At 39.4% G+C, this 12,868-nt stretch overlaps 1 pseudogene; it reads left to right on the plus strand.

The window, feature by feature from the left end:
• LOC115673785 (cysteine-rich receptor-like protein kinase 10) lies at positions 1 to 1,357 on the plus strand (annotated as a pseudogene).
• Positions 1,358 to 12,868: the final 11,511 nt, after the last annotated feature.

Genomic DNA, 12,868 nt, shown 5'->3' on the forward strand with positions numbered 1-12,868 from the left:
AATGAGGTCACTCTAATGGCCAGGCTTCAGCACAAAAATCTGATTATGCTCCACGGGTATTGCTTTGAAGAAGGGGAAAGGCTTCTTATACTTGAGTTAGCACCCAATGCAAGCCTTGAAGGATTCATTTCCGGTACGAACTTGGATGTTCAAATTTGTCGCTTCCATTTCACTGATAGTTGTAAATGTATTGGTTGGACAGATTTTTCCAGCAAACCATTTGGCAGCACTTTGCATTACACGCAGTACAATTTAGAACCTATATGATCTCTATTTTGCAGATTCAGTAAAACGTACATTGTTAAGTTGGGAGAGGCGTTTGAGTATAATAAGAGAAATCGCTCGAGAACTTCTTTATCTGCATGAGGATTCGCGCCTTAGGATCATACACCGTGATGTGAAGCCTGGCATTGTTATGCTAGATGAGAATATGAATCCTAAGATATCCGATTTTGGCACGGCCAGGCTATTCGTTTTGGACCAAAGTAGAGAAAATACTGCACGAATCACAGGAACTTTGCAAGTTTCGAATAAACTTTCTGAAGCTTCGTCGTCTGTTAGAACCTGTCTGGGAAAGTACACAATGAAAACATACACCAATTTAAGTTTCCCAATTAATGATGCTTGGATTTATATGTTTTATGTGTTGCAGTGGCTATATGGCTCCTGAATAAGTAAAGCACGGAGAGATCTCTATGAAGACCAATGTGTATAGTTTCGGTGTAGTGGTACTAGAGATTATCAGTGGCAAGAAGAATTCATATTTCAGCTGTTCAGGGAATTCGGAGCACCTACTGAGCTACGTGAGTACGAAATTGCGGAGTTCATCCAACAATTCAGTTAGTGAAAATCTATAATTCTCCATGCGCATGTGAAATAACAAAACTCGTATACTTGCTTTCGTGACTCTACACTGCAGGCATGGAAAAATTGGAGAAAGGGAACACCTTTTCACCTTATAGATTAGATGTCAAATGGCAGTTTGAGAAGCGAAATGTCTAGATGCATCCACATTGCATTGTTATGTGTTCAAGAGAACGTAGAGAGACGGCCTACCATGGCTTTGGTGGTTTTAATGCTCGAGAGCCGGAGCACGACCCTCCCGATGCCAACACGACCTGCATATTTGACAGATGCCAGTGGTAGAGGAATGTCGGCTTCATCTATAAATGGCTCAGCACCGACATCAATAAACGAAGCTTCCATGACTGATCCACACCCTAGATGAGATTATTACCCAAGGATCGAAGCTGAATTTGGAAGCAAGACATGCGAGCTGCTGTTCAGATAGGTTTATGCTTTTGAAAGGTCTATACTCTAGGTAAGCTCATTAGAAATCTAATAGGGGAATAAGCGGGGGGAAAGGTGGAAAGGAGAATGAAAACTCCTTTTATCTTTTTTTTCATAATTGAGGGTACAGAGCATAGACCTGGCTGTTTAAAGTACATGAAACACTTTACATGTCACACAAATCCATTAGACTCAAGCTTTTATTTACGCAGGTTACTTTGAAAAGTCAATTTGTTGAAGAAGTTATTATAGGTTTACTCATATTATTTGGCAAAAGGACACTATAAGTGCCATAACTTGTGTACGGCGCTCATTTTGGTGCCATAACTTTTTTTCGGATCACTTTGGTGCCAAGTCAGAAGAAAAACGATCACTTAAGTGTCATAATTTTTTTTTGGATCACTTTAGTGCTAAAATTTTTGAAAAACGATCACTTAAGTGCTAAATTTTTTGAAAAACGAACATTTAAGTGCTAAATTTTTTGAAAAACGATCACTTAAGTGCCAATCTCCGGCGAGACTCCGGCGAGCCACGTCAGCTTCAGAAATTAATAAAAAAAATGCCACGTCAAATTTCCAGCGAAAAATTGTGTACGGCATCGGAGTTGGCACTTAAGTGATCATTTTTCAAAAAATTTAGCACTTAAGTGATCGTTTTTCAAAAATTTTAGCACTAAAGTGATCCAAAAAAAAGTTATGGCACTAAAGTGAGCGCCGTACACAAGTTATGGCACTTGTAGTGTTCTTTTGCCCATATTATTCAATCATCTAACATGATCATATGATTCACGCTATTCAAGTAATTTATTTTATTCGCTGCTCTCCTCTAAACTTGTATACACGATCTAATGTAATGTCCGAAAGACATTTTTTATGTTGATTGAGCTCCACGCTACATAACAATTTGATGTGTTAATCTCTCTCTCTCACTTTGGGCTATTCCACTGAGAGAAAGGTATAGCTGCACTACGGTTAAAGCTACTGCCTAGCCACATGCCAATCATTTGTGAACTTTTAATTTGCCATGTGTCAACTCAACATGCGTGGAAAACTTTAACAAGAAAAAAAAAAGAGAAAATGATACTAATAATTCATAAACTTTGACCTTATGTGTAATATTATATTTGAACTTTTAATACATTCAATGTGGTCCTTGAACTATTCCTAAATATTCATTCTAGTCCATGAACTTTTAATTTCTTTAATCTATTCTCTCAACATGTTAAATCAGTTATTTGGTACTATTTACAATTTTACATAATTACACTATTGCCAAAATCAGTTATTTGGTACTATATTTACATTTCAACCATTTTCAAAATCAACAAAAAAAAAAGGCTATCTTTTTGTCGCTTTTTTACCTCTTTGAAGTCAGCCAGCAAATTGATTTTCCACGTTGAAGTCAGCCAAGTATAGAAAAAGGAAAGTTGGACTTGGTTAACTTGAATCAACCGAATTCAATTAGGATTACATGGAATATACGTTTCCATGTTGAAGTCCGCTACTCCACTTTGCCTGGCTATATGTTTTCTGTTTGTGGGAGCTTTGTGTGCTGCGGTTGGTGTGAAGGCAGAGTGAGTCTTCTTGCCATTCATGAAGTGAACATTTTCTTCGTGAAAATACAACAAGAATATATGTCTTTGAAGCTAATTAAATTTTGTGAGTACGATTTGCATAATCATCTATGTGAGATTGAGAGATTATTTGAATGAACCACGAGAGTTAAATACCGTGTGAGTTATTGGGTATAATTGGACATTAGAAAATACTGAGTGTTTGAGTGACTCAAGTATGACCGTTATCTCTGTTGTATTGTTTAATTTATGATAGAATCTATGATGTTTTACCCGTGGATGTAAGTCAAACTAATCGTGTAACGCCCCCACCTCGAGGTGATTCATATGACGTCCCGTTTATTGTTATCTCTCTTTACACACAAGCGGAAGCATAATTTCGGGACAATCACAATCAATACACACAGCAGAATAAGACAAGAAGCATCATGAGCAAACCTTATGTTTACAACGCATGCAAACATATTAAATACAGGCCGACTAAGGATAGCAAAACTTGACTTGGGTTATCCTATACCCACTATGGCTTCTCGCTCCTCGCTTCTTCATCACCACCCCGGTCTCGTCCGTCTAGCCATCTCACATCCCACCCGTGGTCTTGTCTCGGAGCCGGCCCGCCCGCACCGCCAAAGCACCGTTGAACCCACATAGGGATCAACCCATTCTCCATTCGCGTAGTGATACCACGCCACATACGGATGGGGCACCAAGTCCGTTAGGCCCTCATCGAACATCACAAGCATCGTGATTCAGCGGTAGGCGCGGTCTTCTCTGACATTTATCACGGTGAGCACTTCGGCTCTCATCTCCACGGGATCGCCAATGTGGGCTAGGGAAGATGCCATCCTACGGACCTGAAAAAGGGAGACAACGGGGGGTGAGTCGGGGAGACTCAGCAAGTGAAAATACTAATATCAAGTGAGGATATATCGATCGCCATTAACATAAGTCGGCCCTTACCGCACCCGCATCGATGGCAGATCAATAGTAAAGTTCAAACAAGAGAACATCACGCATTGCCACATCATGTAAATTTTACCAACCAAGACTCGGTTCTATCTCAAAACAACATCAAACATGAAACATGATCAAACTAAGGAAATGAACCAATTACGACCAACCAAACGACTGATAAATAATCCAAGCAAACCACGTCACAACGCATCTCAACATCCTTTCCCGATATTAGGGAATTCACTTACTCAACGACTAACAAAACTAGAGAACGGGCTAGAAACGGGTGAGCTCGGGAAATTTCGGGCCTTCTCCTTGCTTCCTTCTTGCTTGGCCGAGCAAACTTAGGCCTACAAAGGTCAAACCGTGGGCTCTTAGGTAGGAACGAGAAGAAACACGGGCCGGTTCGAGATTTATTCGGGCGTGAGCTTCTCGAGCCAATAGATGAGAAAACAAGAAACAAAAAGGGAGAGGAAGAAGATGGTGAGATTGGCGTGTGAAGAGGGAAAAGGGAGGGGGGAATTGTCTAGCTATTTATAGAGGACTTGGAAGACACTAGAAAACCCTAGACTTGAGCCAATAAGAGAGGGGCTCTTAGTCAAATTTCATGATGGCATGTATTTAATGTCATTAATGGACTAAGCCTCTTAGTCAAATTTCATGATGGCATGTATTTAATGACATTAATGGACTAAAATGATGAAAAGGCCAACCTTATCTTCACCTCATTGGCTCTCTCTCTCTCTCTCTCTCTCTCTCTCTCTCTCTCTCTCGGCTTCTCTCTCTCTCTCTCCCTCCCCTTGGCCGAATGACCTCGGTTATCAAGATTCCATATAGAATCATTCCAGAAGAAAACATTTCAGCTTCTGCCACTATATGTAAAGCCTCATTTTCCCCTTCATATGACCTCCAATAAAAGTGTAACATATCTCATTTGAAAGATCATAACGTTTAATTTAAATCACTAGAAGACATCAAGTCAAAATTCCAACGTTCTCGTATAGAAAATGCTGAATCTTTGAAATCTGACAAAACCGGACAGCTTTGCACTGTTCACAAAATCGGACTTGAAAACATAGTAAATGGACTCCGAAAATTCTCAAATTTGAATTTGTCATAAACAAGGCCTTAAAAAATATTTTTCATGAGAACACGAAATCTGAATCTCTCTGTAAACACCATTTTTAGTAGCTCAAATACAGACTAAAAATAGTTCGATGGAACAGAATTCTTGTTTCTCAAAGTAAGCTCTGTCCAGAATCCAAATCATCTCGAAAAATTCCCAAATTTATATTCGTCATAGAAAAGGAAGTTCTCAACAACTTTTGTGAAGGAAACTTTTCCAAAATCATCCCAGAAAAGCTTGTAGAAAATAAAGAAAGGGTGAACATCACCGAAATACCCATTCTGGGTAGTTTTATACTGTCCGAAAATCAGGCCATTGTACCACACATATCAAGTCCAAAAATTCTGAAATTAAAGTATGTAAAACTTCATGATGTTTGGAACAACTTTCAAAAAGGAAGTGTTTGGAAATTCGGATCACACAAAAGTCTCCATAAAAATAACAAAACGAAAGGGTACAAAGGATCCGAAACTGGGTTTTCCAAAACAAGAGTAAAAATTTTGTTCCAATTGAAAAACTATCAAACTTAAACCATGGCCATTTCCCAGGGACTGAAATTGAGGATGTTACAATTCTCCCCCTCTAAAAGAATTTCGTCCTCGAAATTTAAAACATACATGGGATTTAACTTACCTTTCCTTCTGAAGTGTGACACACCCCTCATTAGTTACACCTTCAGAAAGACATAGTCGCCTACCTGAAACTTAAACGGTTTCTGGCGCTTGTCAGCCTAATTCTTTTATCGACTTGTGCCGTCCTAAGTCTTTCTCTACTTATCTGGACAACATCTAAGGTGAGTTGGACTAGCTCTAGACCCGTGACCTTCTTTTCCCGACCTCATTCCAGCAGACTGGAGTTCTGCAAGCTTGACCGTATAATGCCTCGAATGGTGCCATCTTGATGCTTTGCTGATAACCATTATTACAATTGAATTCTACCTCCCTTTCTGAAGGTAGCCTGGCTTAGCTTTTTCGGAAAACGCCAAAAAATTTCTTTAGGTGAATGTCTTCAAACTTTGGCTTTCCCACGCTTCCGCTACGCCACTCTGATTTATCTTTTACCAATCTTAAATATTTCTTATGCTTGCTTGGATATGTTGGTACATTGAAACGTCGTACATAAATACTATGATAAAATAGTACAAGTACAGTTCCAGTCACCCGATTTATCAAGTCTCCGTAATAACATTCTTGGAGTTTTCCGCTTCCTCTTGAGTAATTGCATAAATCCTTCCTTGATCTGGAGGACGTCTATCATATGGTGGAACTCCTTTTTGTTGCATCACCTGTGGTTGTTGTGACTGCTTCACTTGCTGTCGTTGCGGGCAATCCTTTATGCAGTGGCCTCGTTGACCACAGTCGAAACATGCTCCTGTTTGTTTTGGACACGGAGCATTTCCATGAAACCTTCCGCAAGTATGTCAAGCATCGCTTGCAGTGGAAATTGGCTTTTGATTTTTGATCTTCTTGTTGGGAGTGGAGAAACGGTTTTCTCCCGACATCGGTCTCTTGTCATGATGCTGGTTGGATTGAGATGTCGGATGATAGGGCTTTCCTTGGTTAGTCGCAGTGGCAGCTCGTTCCAGGGACTCTTTCTCCATCAGCTGGGCTCATTCATACAGCTCGTTGTAATCCTTGAGGTTCAGCGGCACCAACTGTCTCTGGATGTCTGGGCTCAAACCATCTCAGAATCTTTTTGCCCTTTCCACTGGATCTTCAATAAATTTAAGGGCGTACCTCGACAATTGAGCAAACCTTGCTTCGTACTGGTCCACCATCATGTTGTTCTGCTGAAGTTGCAAGAATTCCTTCATTTTTTGATCACGAGCACACTCGGAAAAATACTTCCCGTTGAATGCCTCAACGAAAATATTCTAATTCACAGCAGCATTTTCTGGGAACACGGTTTCCTTAGTCGCCTTCCACCAATAGCTGGCGTTCCCTTGCAGATGATAGGCTGCTAAGGTGACTTTATCTTCCTCGGAACATCGCAGAAGTTCAAATGCTTTCTGTAATTCATCGATCCAGGATTCCGCTTCTTCGGGATCTCTAGTTTCAATAAACTTCGGGGGTTGGAGTTTCAGGAATTGCTCGACCAATCCGTGCATCGTACGGCCACCATTTCCATTTTCATTTCCATTTGCTACCACATTCTCAGCATTAGGCATTCGTTGTTGGGCCTGCTGTCCCAACAGTTCTCCCACAGTCGCTAAAGCCTGCAGAATTTCGTCTATTCGGGGGTCTTGATTTATTTCCCCTTCGAGGTCGAGGTCGCGGTCGGGTTCTGAGCACTCATATCGGTATTCTAAGGGGTCTTTCTACAACACAAGAATAGGTCAGTGGTCACAAATAAATATTAGCACACAACCTATTCAACCACAATCAATCATTCACATGCACGGGGGTGTTTCCTAGCTAACTACCCCAACTTCAGCGCACCTTATCACTCAAGGTCTTTATTTCCGCTTAGATTTTAGAATCGTTCTCCCCCATTCAATGCATAGTTCGGTTTCTTCCTCTCTTACCCATCATCCTAGAAGCCTGCCAGGAGCCGCACCTTGTTCAATGCCTCGTGAGAGAAACCTTCGTTCTCGTTTAGTAAGTCCGTTAGCCTTCCCTTGGTGGTTCACCTCCGAGAAGGTTGCGACAGATCTCTCTGTAAACACCATTTTTAGTAGCTCAAAGATAGATTAAAAATAGTTTGTTGGAACAGAATTCTTGTTTCTCAAAGTAAGCTCTGTCCAGAATCCAAATCATCTCTAAAAATTCCCAAATTTATATACGTCATAGAAAAGAAAGTTCTTAACAACTTTTGTGAAGGAAACTTATCTAAAATCATCCCAGAAAAGCTTGTAGAAAATAAAGAAATGGTGAACATCACCGAAGTACCCATTCTAGGTAGTTTTACACGGTCTGAAAATCAAGTCATCGTACCACTCATATCAAGTCCAAAATTTCTGAAATTAAAGTATGTAAAACTTCATGATGTTTGGAACAACTTTCAAGAATGAAGTGTTTGGAAATTCAGATCACAAAAGTCTCCATAAAAATAACAAAACGAAGGGGTACAAAGGATCCAAAACTGGGTTTTCCAAAACAAGAGTAAAAATTTTGTTCCAATTGAAAAACTACCAAACTTAAATCATAGTCATTTTCCAAAGACTGAAATTGAGGATGTTACAAATCGAATCACGTATATCTAGTATCTAATTTAATTTTCTTATTTTGTCTTCGATCGCTTATTTTGCAACACTTTCTTCGTAGATCCGTGACTGCTCCAGTGTACCATTCCTTGTACTCACTTGACCAAATGATTATTTTGCAATGGTCCCGTAAAAGTCCACTTGTGTGATATCAACTGTACCAGCTCGTAACTAGTTGAGACGAACTTACGTGTGAAAAGTACCCGTCATATTAGGCCGCAAGAACTTTCGGAGAAATACGACCAAGGAGATTGTCCAAGTTGATTCCATTGACCTTGAGAATTGGTACTTAGGGGAGGAGGGGCTTGAATAGAAAAATAATTTAAGATCGAGAAATTTGATTAGCCAATTCAAAAGTTCATGGCCACGATTGAAAGAAAAATACAAATTTAAGGACCAAAAGTGGACTTTTATTCAAGTTTATAAGAACTAAAAGGATAGACTCCAAGAAAACCTCAAGAACCAACTAAAGCCATATGCAATGTATTCTTCAGAACATGAGCTCTTCCTTCACCATCTCCCTCCGTCTTCTCTTCTCCATCAATTTGCTCATCAGCATCTCTCACATCAGTGAAGCGGCACCTATTTTAACCGGCAACTATTGCCCCAACACCAAACCCTTCCTTCCTAATTCCACCTACCAAGAAAACCTCAATAATCTCCTCTCATCACTTTCCTCCACCGCCGATTCCGCTGGCAACAACATCAGCAGCAGTGGCGGGTTCACCAACGCCACCACTGGCAAAGTCCCACCAGACGAAGCCTACAGGATCTTCCTCTGCTGTGGCGACATCGATGCTGCAACTTGTAGCAATTGCGTAGCCACCGCGGCCCAAGATATTGGCCAGCAGTGCCCCGGCAAAAGAACCTCCATCATCTGGTACGACATATGCATGCTAAGGTACTCGAATCAGCCCATTTACTCGGTCATGCAAAAAGTCCCCGTGTCGATGCAGGCAAATGGTTGGAACGTTACAGATGACCATTCTCGGTTCATTCAACTCCTGGGAGAGACCATGGACGATGTAGTGCCCCGAGCAGTGGAGCGGGGAAGAAAGTGGCTGCCGCGGAGGCAGAGTTTTCGGGCTCGCAACAGCTTTACAAGCTCGCGGAGTGCACGCCCGACTTGACAGCATCAGACTGCATCACATGCCTCCAGTCGGCGATCGCAGGTCTCCCTTAGGGGACACCAGGAGGAAGGGTGTTGACTCCGAGCTGCAACGTAAGGTTTGAGGAGTACTCCTTTTATAACGTTGCCGCGATGGTGATTGTGGCGACCATGTCGACGTTACCACCGGTCCAGCTTCCTTCTGCTCTTGCTCCGGTGACCGGACCTAAAGGTACCTAATATTGTTTTTTTTTAAATATTTTTTTATTTCCCACCCTTTCCAGCAATATTAGAAATTAAATAGCTGTTTTTTACTTGGGAATTAGTCAATTATCTTATACAAGCGGTGTTTGATAATTGAAATGTGAACCACAGCAGAGTTTCAATGATAACATTCATTATCATGTTATCTTAAAGTCAACTCATGATCAAGTGGATGCATACATTCCCCGGTAAACACGGCCATGAGTAAACCACGATGGACCGGCAGCAATTTGCCATTGGTGGATTACACTCAAACTTTGACTGTGCAAGAGCCCCTTTTAATGTGGCTTTTGAACTCATTTTAAATAGAACAATGCACGGGAAAATAGAACTCACTAATAAATTGATAATTAGATGTGATCTACTTATTTAGATACTCGTATCAAATCATTTACTAGATAAACTTTGACGAATCTCCAATAATTCTGACTAGGATTGATAGTAGCAATGTTTATATAGATCTAGATGCTACTCAACTCAAAGTGGAGTTGCAACTAGAAAATCCTGAGGTAGCAGGTGCTAACATGATGATCGACAGAGGTGGTGCTTGTAGCAAGGCAGAGCAAGTGAACCCAACGATTGTTGTAACTGCTGAGTTTTGTGTATTCGATCTCCTAACATATATGGATGCAATAGTGATTTGCTTTATTTATGATAAGGGATGTTGTGTTTGCGAATTCTCGTGGAGCCTTAAAGGTGCAGGTGGAGTTGGTGTTCTTATGAGGTTTCCGGTTATGATGAAGTTCAAGCGTAGCTTGGACATTAGAGATGTCTATGGTGGTTGAGCCCATGAAGGCTATGGGAGAGTAGGAGCAAAGTTAGAATTTTCAGCGAGAATTCAAGCATGGCTCGGACTTGAGAAATGTCTATGACGATTGAGCCCATAAGGGGTTGTAGGAGAGTAATAGAGAAGTTCAGATTTCAGCAAAGCGATTATGACTTGGCTTCGGTATGGAGCTAAGGTGGAGATAGTTGAAAGTACGTCTAGAGTTTGAGCCCAATCAATAATACTTGGTCCGGATATAGTGAAGTACATGGACTTTTTGGTTGTGGAAATTAAAAAGAAAAAGATAAGAGAAGGTCACACAAATTAATTTTTCACGTTGAAGTCAGCCAAGTATAGAAAAAGGAAATTTGGACTTGGTTAACTTGAATCAACCGAATTCAATTAGGATTACATGGAATATACGTTTTCATGTTGAAGTCCGCTACTCCACTTTGCTTGGCTATATGTTTTCTGTTTGTGGGAGCTTCGTGTGCCCGGGTTGATACGAGGGTAGAGTGGGTATTTGCGCCATTCATGTAGTGAACATTTTCTTCGTGAAATTACATCAATTTATGTGTTTGAAGCTAATTAAATTTTCTGAGTAAGATTTGTATATTCATTTATACAAGATTGAGAGATTATTTTCGAGGAACTGTGAGAGTTAAATACTATATGAGTTATTGGATTTAATTGGACCCTAGGAAACACTGAAAATGCTTGAGTGACTCGAGTATAGTTGTAATCTCCATTGTATCATTTAATTTATAGTGAAATTCCTATGCTGTTTTACCCGTGGATGTAAATCACACCAATCGAATCATGTAAATTTATTATGTGATTTAGTTTTCTTATTTTTTTTTCGATTGCTTATTTTTCGCAACATTTTCTTGGTAGATCCATCAGTGCTCCAGTATACCAATCCTTGTACTCACTTGACCAAATGTTTATTTTGCGATGGTCCCATAAAAGTTCACTACAAAAAAACAAGAGTTTTCCAACGAATTTTCCAACGAAAAATTTGGCAAAATTCGTTGGAAAACAAATTTCCAACGAAATTTCCGATGAAAAAAAATTCGTTGGAAATTCGTCGTCGCAAATTTTTTCAACGAAAAATTTAAATTTTCGTTGGTAATTAGCAACGAAATTTTTTCGACGGAAAATTCGTTGTAAAAATTCGTTGGAAAATTCGTTGGAAAATTCGATGGAAAATTCGTTGGAAAATTCGTGGCAAAATTCGTGGCAAAATTAGTTGGAAAATTCGTTGGAAAGTTCGTTGGAATATCGTTGGAAAATTCATTGGTAATTATTCGTTGCAAAAATCGTGGCAAAATTCGTTGCTAATTATTCGTGGTAAAACGAATTTCCGACGAAAAAAAATTCGTCGGTAATGCGGTGTTGGAAATTTTTCCGAAAAAAAAAATTTAATTTTTCGTTGGTAAATTCCGACGCAAAAAATTTGTTGGAAAATTCGTTGCTAATTCTTCGTTGGAAACGTCGTGGCAAAATTCGTTGGTAATTTCCAACGAAATTAGCGACGAACAAAAATTTCCAACGAAATTAGTGACGAAAAAGAAATTTGAATTTTCGTTGGTAATTTGCGACGAAAATTTATTCGTGGCAAATTTCGTTGCAAAATTTCGTGGCAAAATTCGCGCTAACAATTCGTTGGTAGTTATTCGTTGCAAAAATCGTGGGAAATCCGCGAATTTTTCCGACAAAAAATTGCAATTTTTGTTGGTAATTTTCGACGAAGACAAAATTCGTGGGAAAATCACGAATTTTTCCAACAAAAAAATACAATTTTCGTTGGTAATTTCCGACGAAAACTAAACTCATGGGTAAATTCGTTGGAAAAATCGTATATAAATTATTCGTTGCAAAAATCTTTGGAAATCGCGAATTTTTCCAACCAAAATTACAATTTTCGTTGGTAATTTCCGACGAAAACAAAATTCGTGGGAAAATCGTGAATTTTTCTGACAAAAAATTACAATTTTCGTTGGTAATTTCCGACGAAAATTAAACTCGTGGGTAAATTCATTGGAAAAATCGTATATAAATTCCCACGAATTTTCCAACGAATAGTAAAAAAAGCCGAAAATTTGAATTTCGTTGGAAAATTCGTGAGAAATTTCCCACGAATTTTCCTACGAATTTGAAAAACCCGGTATTTTTTCGCAAAATTTTGCGACGAAAATTTGAATTTTCGTTGGTAATTTGCAATGAAAATTAATTCGTTGCTAATTATTCGTTGCAAAATTCGTGACTAAATTAGTTGCAAAATTCGTTGGAAAATTTGGCGCAAAATATTCGTTGCAAATATCGTGGGAAATCACGAATTTTGCCGCAAAAAAATTTCAATTTTCGTTGGTAAATTGCGACGAAAACAAATTCGTGGGAAATTTCGTTGCAAAATTTGTCGCTAATTATTCGTTACAAAAATCGTGGAAAATCGCTAATTTTTCCGACCAAAAATTTCAATTGCGACAAAATCTATTCGTGGGGTCGCTAAATTACGACGAAATCTATTCGTGACAAAATTCATCGCTAAGTTTGCGACGAATTTTGTTTAGGGACAATTTCGA

This window comes from Syzygium oleosum, unplaced genomic scaffold, assembly GCF_021117445.2.
Source record: "Syzygium oleosum isolate NSW1041296 unplaced genomic scaffold, Sole_v2.1 Sole_v2.11, whole genome shotgun sequence".
NCBI classification, from domain to species: domain Eukaryota; kingdom Viridiplantae; phylum Streptophyta; class Magnoliopsida; order Myrtales; family Myrtaceae; genus Syzygium; species Syzygium oleosum.